Source organism: Micromys minutus (genome assembly GCF_963924665.1).
Source record: "Micromys minutus genome assembly, chromosome: 7".
NCBI lineage: Eukaryota > Metazoa > Chordata > Mammalia > Rodentia > Muridae > Micromys > Micromys minutus.
This window is the reverse complement of record NC_137976.1, coordinates 30,825,503-30,837,691: the sequence shown is the minus strand read 5'-3', so window position 1 is coordinate 30,837,691 and position 12,189 is coordinate 30,825,503.

Genomic DNA, 12,189 nt, shown 5'->3' with positions numbered 1-12,189 from the left:
TAGTTTTCACAGACATAAAAAGATACAAACGCAAATACATGTGCACACACACACAGGTACACACATCCACTCGCACACTCACAATTAAACACACATGCACAGACATACTGTGGACTACAAGATTATATTCAACATACATATAATCTCAATATATGCCATTTATAATTTCTATCTTTTCATATGTCATCAGTTCTGTGTTGGAAATGTTCATCCTCTTCTCTAGTTAATTTGAAAGAGACAATTAGCTCCATGAGTGGTAAATACAATGTTACATATTAAAATCCCTTCACTCTAAGGTATTCTGGTTCCCCTTATATTTCTTCTCACTCTGCTCTATTACGCCTTCCTATGTAGCCTCCTGACTTTCAACTTCTATGTAACAACCTCATTGTTTCCACAAAAGGACAACAAACTGTGGTGCTGCATTTGTCTTCCTGTCTCATTTCACTTACTAGAATGTTTCCTTTTTCTATCCACATCATCGCAAATAACATGATTTAGGCCTTTTTAGATCTGAATAATATCCGATTGTGTGTGTCTAACACATTAAAAACATGCACTCATTCATTGCATTCAATTGAGTCTATGTTGTGGCTACTGTTAATAATTCTCTGTGAATAATACTAAGAATGAACATGCAGGGATCCTCTGATAGAGAGATTTATTCCCTCCCAATGCACATCTCCTAATAGGCTCGTTCGGTGTCACCATCGTTGATGATGTTGGCGGTGGAGATGTTGTGAAGTACAAACCCTGCAAGTTGGATCTCAATAAGGTTGTGACTAGAAGGTGAGAAGCAGTGTTCCGTGCTAACCCGACCAGTTCTGCAATGAACCGAGAAGAAGCAGAGAGGACTAAAGTGTTGAGAACCATGGGTTTTATTTAGGACATGTTAAGACCGAGCTATACATTTTGAGGGAAGCAAGGGCATGAACTGCAATTTAGGAGGTGAGGGGTAATTATGAGTAGCTTAATTTCAAGAAAAAAAAATTTCCCCAGAAGATCACATACATGAGGGGAAATGAAACCTCTGAATTGAATTCTGATAAAATAAAATTATTCAAAATGCTAAAGGAGACTGAATTTATTATGGTAAACCAAAATATACACGTATATTGTAACGGAATGGCAAGGAGAGTGAGTCAGAGGAAATGAGAGATGCAGACTCCAGGAAGGGAGCAACCAACCAAAAGTAAGAGGAAGGTCTCTCTAGGTCGAAAGGAAAATGGCTTTTGTTGTTAATGGACAGAACTAAGACCAAGAATCTCTTCCTAGACTGGGTTTTGAGATGCAAAACACCTCACAGACTATGTTTTCTTAAGGAAGGATAAGACACCAGGGGCTCCATTATGCTGTGGGGTCTCCATTATGCTTGTGGGGTGAAAAGCGAATGTAGAGAAAGGATCTCAAAGAATGTGCCATTTTGCAAGTAAAATATAGGAAATGGTTCTTGCCTCAACCTTGAGAAGTTTTGGATGGAAGGCTTGATGGCAGAATGCTTCCTGAAAAACAATGGTTCGTTTATTTATTTATTTTCAGAAAGACATGGGGGGGTAGTTTGTTTTTTAGGAAGTCAGCATATATGGTACAAATTAATTCATTTTATTGGATTGATGTATCTTGAATGTAAACATTAAAGTTTATGCTATTAGTGTTAAAAAAATAACCTGTCTAGATTAATTGTAAAAACAAAACAAAGAAACAAAAAAACAAGTGCAACTATAAATTAGAACTGTTTCAGTCAGTTGTAAAGCTCTCAAAACAGGAATGTAAAAAAAAAAAAAAAGTAACTATGGTTTGCTTGGTAGAAGTCACACATATTCTTGCATTCACTCAACCTCGGAAATACCTCTTCACTTTGTGAAACAAGCTTTATTTTCACTGTTACTGTGTGGTCTTCAGTTCCTCTGGTCAAAATACCACCAAAAAATTACAGGAGGTCCTTGTAAAAACCCCAAAAAATATCCCAGCCTGAACGGAAGCCGTGAGCTAGCCCGTGGTGAGAGAGCAAAAGAGGTTGCTGAGGAACTTATGTCTTAATATAGGCCCATCTGTGAGAAGTAATCCATGCAAACAGACATATGCATCCATACACATTCATTCGTCATTCATGTACATCTTACATGTATATGAGGGATGCTATCCACTAGGCTTCCCCGGGGAAGCTCTGTGTTAAAGAGCAGGATTGGCTGTACTAGTTAGCAGGACTTGGAATCCTGCTTTGCTCACAGGCTCCTAGTAATGTTGGCTGCAAGCATGACTACCTTGGCAAAAGTCTAGCTTACTTTCTGTTATATTTACAGGCAAGTAAATCTGATGTGATAATAATGGGGAAGAAGATAAAATGTGGTTTGATAAATTAAAAATGTATCTCCACAGCAGCCTGGAGATCAGCCTGTTGCTGCAATTAAACTATATCTTGCTAGGACCACACAATTCTTACCCTGAGCTGGTATTGGTATTGCCAAAATCACTTTATATACTTTCTCATTTGCGAGTCTACATTATTATAATTGTGTCTGATTTTAGTGTAGGAATTATCTTTTGAGTATTACATGTCCTTTGAGGAGAAAACAAATACCTACCTTTTCTGTAAGAGAAAACCACTATCTAGTACAGTCATGTATAAAATTCTATTTTATTTTATTACAGATGTAATGAGCATGTGATCATAAATGTTTGACAATTTCTTCAAAAAAGGAGCCTATGCATGTATTATGTGGTCAAATTTCAATGGCACAGGGAGGTTTTCTGGGTTGGTAAATGTGAGAACACCATTATTAACACAAACTGATAGCCAAGACAAAATGACATTGAATTTTCAAGTAATGGAGTGTTTTTCTAAAGCTGGAGAAAAAACAAAACAAAACAACCCCCCACACACACTTCTTGTCAATTTATCTTAGGCATAAAGTGGCATTTTTATTTAATCCATTATTATAGCATAATTCAGTAGAGCAATAATAGTCATTAGTTTCTGAATGCTACAACAGGAGGTGCGTTAATAGCCCAGGTAAAAATCGAGGTGCATTCAAAGAATGTCCTCACATCCGAAGATGGGAAGGCAGACTTTCGAAAACGCTCTGCAGCGGTGTCGTGAAAGGTGCTCTCCATGTGATGAACACATTCCTTCCATTTTGTCTTCTAAGTATCTGGTAAGCCTGAACACGCAACGGCATTACTCAATACAGAGTAATTAACCGATTATGTGCTTGTCTAACCACAGCCGCTAATTCGCCAGGGAACCAGAGAAGCAACCCTTAGCTAACTGTAGAGCTCTCCTTTCAACTCTGTTAAACGTTGGTAATTTTTCACGGGGCTCCGGTTTCCACAAGTGCCCACGCAACCTCACCTGCTTTTCCAATTTGTCTCCCGGACTATGCTCTGGGGCCAGCGACCCCTATTATGTCATGTCAATACAGTGACTAAATGATGATAAATAATCGAATATGTGACAGGAAATCCACATCTGAATGTCAATCATCGTAGGGACTATGTCCCCAACTGAAGACTTCTGCTTCAAATAGAAGTGTTTATGCCTCTAACATTTTTATACACTCTTAATAGAAAAATGTGTGTATTTTCAGATATTATTGTATTTCTAAGAAAACTGAATTTGAAAAGAAATTAAGTTGATGTATAAATAACAAAAATTATTCATTTTTAGAAAAATATTACTATCCCTTTAACGCTTTAATGATAGTAATAAAGGAATTGGAGATGTGCATTTTATACTCTTGGCAATTCAAATGTGTAAGATTTGATATTTATATTATTGATTTATACATTTCAGATAGTTTTTTGTTTTTAAGTACATGCTTGAGTAAAGCCCCAAGACATGAGTTTTAAATTCTTTTTTGACTTTTAAATTTATCATCCTAGTGTCCAAAAGCTATAACACCTTTACAGGCTAAGCACCCCCACACGGCAGGCTGTCTGTTAAAGGTACCAGTTAACCAAATGAAAGAGCAGTACCAGACACAACCACCTCCTCAAAGATTTTTATTGTTGGCCTTCGCTTGGGAAACTGCGATGAAGCACGCCCTCCACTAGAGGGCGAAGGAGAGGCAGCAGCCACTGCCTTTGAAGACTCAGGTGGTTGGACCTATACAAAATCATAGATCACTGAGAGGTTATTGGAGAAAATAGCAAAGATTTATTTGTTGGTTCATTTTAACTAAATTTGAGTTACGTAAAAACTTTAAAAGTTTCCAAATACGGATGAAAATCTACGAGTTCTCTCTAATCTATCTGGCCTAGAAAATTAGTTTGATATCATCATGGTTACAAAATTAAGAAAGTCAACGTCACATTTGAGTCTTGGTTCAGGAAAATCTAATGATTTCCACACTAAAAAGCGCCTAAACTGGTGGCACATTGCCTCTGTTCTTAATTTCTTTAAAGATGAGGATTTTCCAATAAAATATTTAATAAGAATGACATGAATGTAAATTTACATTTTACTAAAGTTATCATCAAAAAACAAACAAACCCCCAAAACACAACAACAACAAAAACTACCAACCAACCAACCAACCACACAAACAAACAAAAAACACCCGAAATGAGGTTTTGTTAAAAGGGAAGGGAACTTGATAAAGGAAGAAGGGACTAAGTGGAAACCAAAAGGAGTCAGAACTTAAGTTCTTTCTTTGTAGAGACAACAGAAAGTCTGTGGCACTCGCAGAGAACATTTCCTTGGAAGCAACAGCTACAGAGATGTTAGAGCATCTTCCTGTAGGCCACGCCATTACAGTGATGCAGAGACCTCTTAGAAGGAACCATAACAACAACACAAACAAAAAGAAGTTTGCTTGCCATCCTTGGACTTGGTTCCGTCAACAAAAATTATTCTGGCATGACTTTCAACCGAGATATGTAGCATGTTTTGGGTAGAAATAGAAATGTCCTTCTAAAAATGATTTGAAAAGAATAACAAGCCAGCTAAGGGTACTAATCATTAAATTTAATCAGTGAATTGATAAACAAAAAGAGGGAACCCATTGAACTTACTGTAAAAATGTGCACTTTTTTATCCTATGGGCCCTCAGATAAGATATTTGTGCATGGTCCATAATATTTAAGCTTTGGTTTGGGAGTATTCAAACTCAGGATTTTATGTAATGCGGTGCTATTCTTCATTTATGAAGTACTATGCCAAACCTCACTCATGTCATCCTGTGTCAGGACAAACCCAGGGAAGGCCAGAGTTCTCTGCTGTTAGAAATATAGGAGCCACACAGGAGCACAAAAGAAATTCCCTGAGCACCTGTGACCAAAATTTCTGCCAAAAACCCACTTCATCCAGGACACCATACAATTAAAGGAGTGAAGCATATGTGCCAAGGAACCAGTTCAGTCTGGTTTTGCTTATCATTTTACTCTCAGACTCCAAAGCAGTGTCTGACACATAGTCAATCTACAATCCAGTCTTCAAGGGTGAATGGATGTATAATTCAAACACATGATAATATATTTAAAGCATTTTTGTGCTGCTTCGTCACTTCCCAAAGTATTTTTTTTTTAATTAGTTATTTATGTGAAGGACTACTTTTGGTTTTGTGCATAAGAACACAGAACCTGCAGAAGCGAGAAGAAGCTGTTAGAGTCTCTGGAGCTGGAGTTCTAGGTGTTTGTGAGCCACGTCATGTGAATTCTGAGATCTACACTGTGGTCCCAGACAAGAACAGCAAACATTCTTCTTCACTGGGCCACGTCGCCAGCCCTGGGTTTTGTTACTTCAAGAATTTATTTAATGCTTGACTCCAGTCCTACACTTATTTGCTTAGCTTTTAGTTTTCCTTTTTAAACACTTTAACATAGTGCAGAAATGTAGGCAAAAAAAAAGACAATATTGTAGCCATAAGAAATTTAATCTTATTCCATAGTATTTGAGTAAATGAAGAAATTACTTCAACTCTGAAAACTTAAAGTCAGTAATTTTATATTTCTCCTTTAAAAAAGCACACATAATTATTTCTGCATATGCATTTAATTTATTTAACATTCTTTATGCTAATGTGTTATCTTTTATAACGCATTGATTTTTTTTCTTACGTAGGAAGCAAAATTGTCATTTAACAAAATTATGTAAATATTTCCCACTTGCACGATTGTTTTGGCTTTTTTTTTAATCCTTGAAAGTAATAATTTATAATTTCTGCGCAGACAGAGTAAAGAGCACTGTATATTGTTAAGCTTCTGTCCATCAAGTCGGACCGCAGACAGAGAATTCTAGGCCACATGTAAATAATTTGACAAGATCTGTGCACGTATGTTATATTGCTCATGTTTTTAGTCTACGTAATATTGGTATATTTTAAGTGATTTTTTTATTGTTTTCTAGATAACTTACCATTCTAAATATTTAAGCACTTCATTTATTCATGGCTAGTTTTGTTAATGGTATGAGGAAACATTTAGATGACTATACTCTCTGGTTGATGTCGAGTTCCACTACAATTGTTAAACTGTTTCAGTATTCAATTAATTATCATGTAATTATTGGAATAAAACCTCTATAACATACTTTTTCAATTTTTTTCTTTCTCCTTTGGAGGGTGATGTCTTCAGATCAATTCTTCACTAATACTACTCTATAGTCATAAATATTTTCAGACCAGGTTATTTCCAAACGCTCCATTTTCCCTTCCATTTAAAAGTTACCATTCTAGGTCACCTGTGGTTCTATAAGTTATTTAAATTATGGTAGTATTTTCAAAAAAAATATGTTCATGGGATTTCATTGCAATTTTAGCCACAAAAGAGTTGCTTCATGGTAATGTTCACTTTCCCAGTCTGCGAACATGGAATTCTTGTCTGGTGTTCCCTGTAATATCCATCAGTGCTGTTCTGATCAACTTCAGTGGAAATAACTTTCTCTTCTTCTGCCAAGTTTCTTCTGGTAATTTTGGTTTCTACTGCTGATAGGCATTTCTTTTTCAACTGCTATATAAAAACTTAAATCTCTTTCTATTGGCTTTGTGTCTTTCAGCCTTGATAAAGTCATTAACTGATTCAAGTAGTTTTGCATGCCGCTTATGGTTTTCTGTGTATTATCTGTCAGGAGAGATATTATACTTTCCTTTTCAGTTCTGCTGTGTTTATTCTTAATCTTGCAGCAATTTTCTACAAACTCTAGCATAATGTTGAACAGAATTAACAAACGTGCTCAATTTGTTCTTAGTTATTTCTCAAGGCAAATACTTAATATATCACAGAAGAGAGTTTTCAAAAGAAATAGAACCAATAAAACACACGTGCAGGGGTGTTAGTGAACAAAATATAAATCGTCCATGTAGGATTGTAAAATTTATGAAATGTATAATTTATATAATGAGACTCTTAATGAAGTTGTTATATAGACATATAATACACTGATTGAAGAGACCCTGAAGAGATGATGCTGGCTCTCTGACTGATATTCTCTGAGAATCTGCTTCTCACCTGGAGGCCTTTTATAGGCAACGTTGTAGCTAGGAAGTTCCTGGTTGCAGCCACTGCTGCAGATGCACTGAAGCTAATTTTCTGGACTTCAGAGGCAGTCTGTAGTAGAGCAAGGGAAAGATGGTACTGAAGAAGGCATCTCAAGATTTGTCTGCAGAATCCTTTTCTATTTGATGGAAAGGGACTGGTGTTTATGATCTATTCATTCCTTCAACTAGATAATCCTTGTGGAAAAGGAGTTAGCTTTACTCAATCAATGTCTACAAATTTAAATGTTACTGTCTTCCTAAACACCCCAAATAGTGCTGAGACCTTGTCAAACACTTTCGTACCTAGCTGATTTAATAAATAAAATAATTTTCCATACTACTAATAATGATGTTAACTGGGGACCTTCGTAGTTTCCTTTCCTCAGATCTTTTTACTCTTGGACTGAAAAAGCTTTAACTGTGAATGGATGTTGAAAGTTGTCACATGCTTTTTCTCCCCTCAAAACGATTAAATGATTTTCGTTCCTTATTTTAAGATAAATTAGCCTGATTAATTTTTGAATGCTAAAATCTCAGCATGGTCTATTACTTTTAACACAGCATTATATTCTATTTGTTAATGTTTTATAGTGACTTCTATTTATAGAATCTGAATGATATTGATACTTAGAAAAGACCTTTTGTTTCAGGTTATGACATTAGACGAAAAAACAATCAAAAGAACTCTTAACGCTTATACATAATATGGTGAAGGTTTAGGAAGTTTGATCTAGTAATATTTGCCCCCAAAACTTCTGAGTAAAGTTTGTAGAGAAAATTGCATTTATAAAATTGCCTACTTCCTGTTTTATTTTATTTCCATTATGTTTTATTTTATTTAATTAGTTTTGAAAGAGGATTTCACAGTGTATCTCCAGCTGGCCTGAAACATTCTATGTTGACTTCAATAGCTCCATAAAGTTGTTCCTGTCTCTGACTTCCAAGTGCTGGATTAAAGGTATGTCCTGTCAAGGTTTGTACCAGGCACCATGCCTGACATCTCTTTAGCACTTAGTTTATCCCTATCAGCAGTATTTATAAGTTCTTATTTCAATTATTTCCTCTTTTTTATGTTAATCACTTCAAAAGTATCACTTCATCTTTCTATTTATTCTTTCATCATATTTTGTCTACATTTTAAATAAATTTAAAATGTGTCTATTTCATATAATTTTTTTATTTTCTTGACATATCTGCTCATATACGTATGTGTGTGTATTAGAATTTATTAGAATTAGAATTTATTGTATGCATTGTTAGTCTTAGCAGCAATCATTTTTTCTGAATTATTTCACTTCAAACTTATTAGAGATGCTAATATTTTATAGTGTGCTCCACTGAGGATTTTCTAATGGCCTTTTCAGGTTTAAAAATCCCTGAAAGCCACTTTCCTTGTATGACTTTTATGAACATTTTAAAAATTTACAGAATGTGAATAGCAATGTTCTATGACTGTTTTATCACCATTTTTATAATTCTATGTTAGTAGAACAAAAATACAACTGTAAAATATTTAGTAACCAAAAGGGAGATTTGCAAGGTTTTTTTTTGAAACAAACTTATACTATTGTTTTTCTCATTAAATGTACTCTGGTCTTGTCAAACAGATTTTAAGTCTAATTAATATGCATAAATCGATAAATTCTGTTTTAAAATATTTGTAATGATTGCTTAAAAATGATGAGAGTTGGGTATTTATTATGTATTAGGATTATGTATTTATTTTTTACTATGTTTTATGAGAGAATATTATGTAATTCAAAATAAAATTGTCATATCAACATAACATAATTGTAAAAGATAAAGAAATTAAAATTAGCTAATGCACCTAGAACATGCATGGAATTATTTGTAAAATGATTTAAGATGTAGTTACTTTCATACCACTGCTGGTCAGCTATGCTCATTAAGTGTGGTTCTTAGTTCATTTTCCACTGCTATAACAAAGTGTGAGAGGCTAGGTAAGTAATACGCATCAAAGTGTTCTTTCTGGCTGGCTAGTGGTTTTAGAAGGTAGCAAGTCCATCAGCTTCAGGAGAAATCTTTCCTTTATCCTTGCTTTGGGGAAACATACGAGAGTATCTGAGACAGAGAAAGGGGAACTCAAAACTATTTTGTCAGTAGTACACTACCACAAGACTGAGATTAATCCACATTTAAGAGAATAACTCTCATGAACTAAATGTTGGATCAGTCTACACTGTTACTAAGAGAAATTTAATGAGAATTCAGAGGGAGAATTCACTGACACTGTGAGATGTCAAGTTTTCTCAATGAAACACATGTTTGTTTTTATACATGAATAGTGATAAAAATTGGGAAAAATATAAATTATTTTACATGTTGCATTTTAAACAAACTTTTAATAAAGACCCTGTCTTAGATAGGATTCCTATGGCTGTGAAGGAACACCATGTCTAAGGCAACTCTTGCTAGTGCATTTTTAAAAGTGTTATTTTTTTTTAAATTTATCCCGACTAGCTCCCAAATAAATGAGACAGGCATTATAAGATTTATTTAATCAAGCTTTATGGCACAATATCTGAGCAGCATTAATCTATTTTAATCCTCTAAATTAACCTGGCTCCCTCTCAGCAAAAGTCCCATTAGATACTTGCATTTTAGTATTGATCTGGCTTTCTCTACTTCAGGTGTGTTATTCTTGTGGCTCCTGGACCCTCTCCTTATGCTGAAACCTCTCTTCCTGCCTGTCTCCCCTTCATCTGGCTGGGATTGGAAGTCTAGCTCTGTTCTCTCCTCTGTTCAGCCATTGGCTGATCATCTTTATTGACAAATAAGACCATAAATATGGAGTGAAGTTTATACAATGTTGAGGCAGAAGAATCTTAGAATACGCATGGCACTGCCTTGCCTGGGTTGCAACCAGGTTAGGGGCAGGGAAATCAGCATTTGAATAACACAAGAGTAATGTTTACACAGTGAACACTAATGGTACTCCTACAACTCTTAATAAGGAGAGCGCTTACCTGTAGCTGGTTTAGTTTCAGAGATTTAGTCCATTTGTCATGGCTTGAGCATTTGAAACCTCAAGCCTACCCCAAGTAATGCATATTTTCTAACAAGGCCATATTTCCTAATGACACTCCCTGTGAATCTATGGGGGCCATTTTTCACCCAAGGTATCATAACCTTCTTACACTACAGTATTAAAAAAACTTCAACAGGTTACTTAGAAAAAAGACTTTGCCATTTTTAGGCAAACAATAAATATTATTGATATTTGCATGAGTAAGGATGGGTTTTGACTTCAGGTACTTTCTCATTTACTTATAAAAACAAGAAAATAAGCTCTATGAATGTTGTGTTTTCTTTATTTATTTTTTATTTAGAAATGTATGGAAGCGTGCTTCCTGTTCCTGCAGGAGAGGAAGAAGTTGGAACTTTCCTAGGAAAAAATGCTTTGACACTGACCATCTTTTTCTCTGAAAGCCTCAAAAAATCAAGCCATTGTGTAAAACACAAGGGATTGGATCTTCAAGCTCTGAAGGCCTTTGCAGACAACCTAATCAAAATGACAAACAATTCCATCTTAACCTACTAGGTCTCCAGAAATCAGAAGTACTACTACAAGCTCAGAATTGGATTTGAGCAGTATTCAAAAGGCCAATTCTCTTCAATACCTTATTCTACAATTATTAAATTTAAACTTATAAAAAGTCATTAAGAAATTTGATATTTATGACGGACATAGCCCATGTAAAAATTCAAAATTCAGTTTTTTTAGCATATTCACAAATTAGACAACTGTCACTACAATCTTAATGTAGAACATTTTACCAACCTCAAAACACACTTTATACCCAGTCAATGTTGAATTAACCTTCCTGCACTGACTCAGTTCAGTTTCATCTAGGCACTGGTCTGTTTTCTCTATATATGTGTGTATTCTGAAAACCACATTTGATCCACCCCTTATGCAGCCACCAAACCCAAGCACAATTGCTGATGCCAAGAAGAACTTACTGGCAGGAGCCAGATATGGATGCCTCCTCAGAGGATCCAGAGTCATATAGACACAGTTAGGATGCTTGCAGCTAAACATCAGACTGAACATGGGGACTCCAATGAAAGAGCTAGAGAAAGAATTGAAGGAGCTAAAGGATTTGCAACCCCATGGGAAGAACAATATTATCAACCATCCAAACCTTTCAGAGCTCCCAGGGACTAAAACACCAACCAATAAGCACACATGGAGAGGCTCATGGTTCTAATTACATATGTAGCAAGGGATAGCATTTTCTGGCATCAATGGGAGAAGGGGCCTTTAATCCAGTGAAGGTGTGTTTTCCCAATGTAGGAGAATGCCAAGTACTGAAGTGGAGAGGGTGGTTGGGAGAGGGAGCATCTTCATGTAAGCAAATGGAGAAGAAGGGAGGAAGGGAGTGGGGTAAAGGGATAACATTTGAAATGTAAATACAGAGAATACCCAATTTAAAATTAATTTTAAAAAACTCACATGAAATAAAATCACACAGTGAATGGCTTTTTGTGAGAAGCTTCTTTCATTCAATATAGCAATTTTGTTATTTATCCATGTTATAAAACATAGATACTTCTTTTTCAATCGACAAATAACATTCATTGCATGGCTATACTGTACTTGATTTGTTTTACATGTTGCTGTTTTCTCTCTTCCACACATCCTCCTTTCTCCATCTTTCCTTTGGAAAAATCCATAGGTTATCTATAGTCT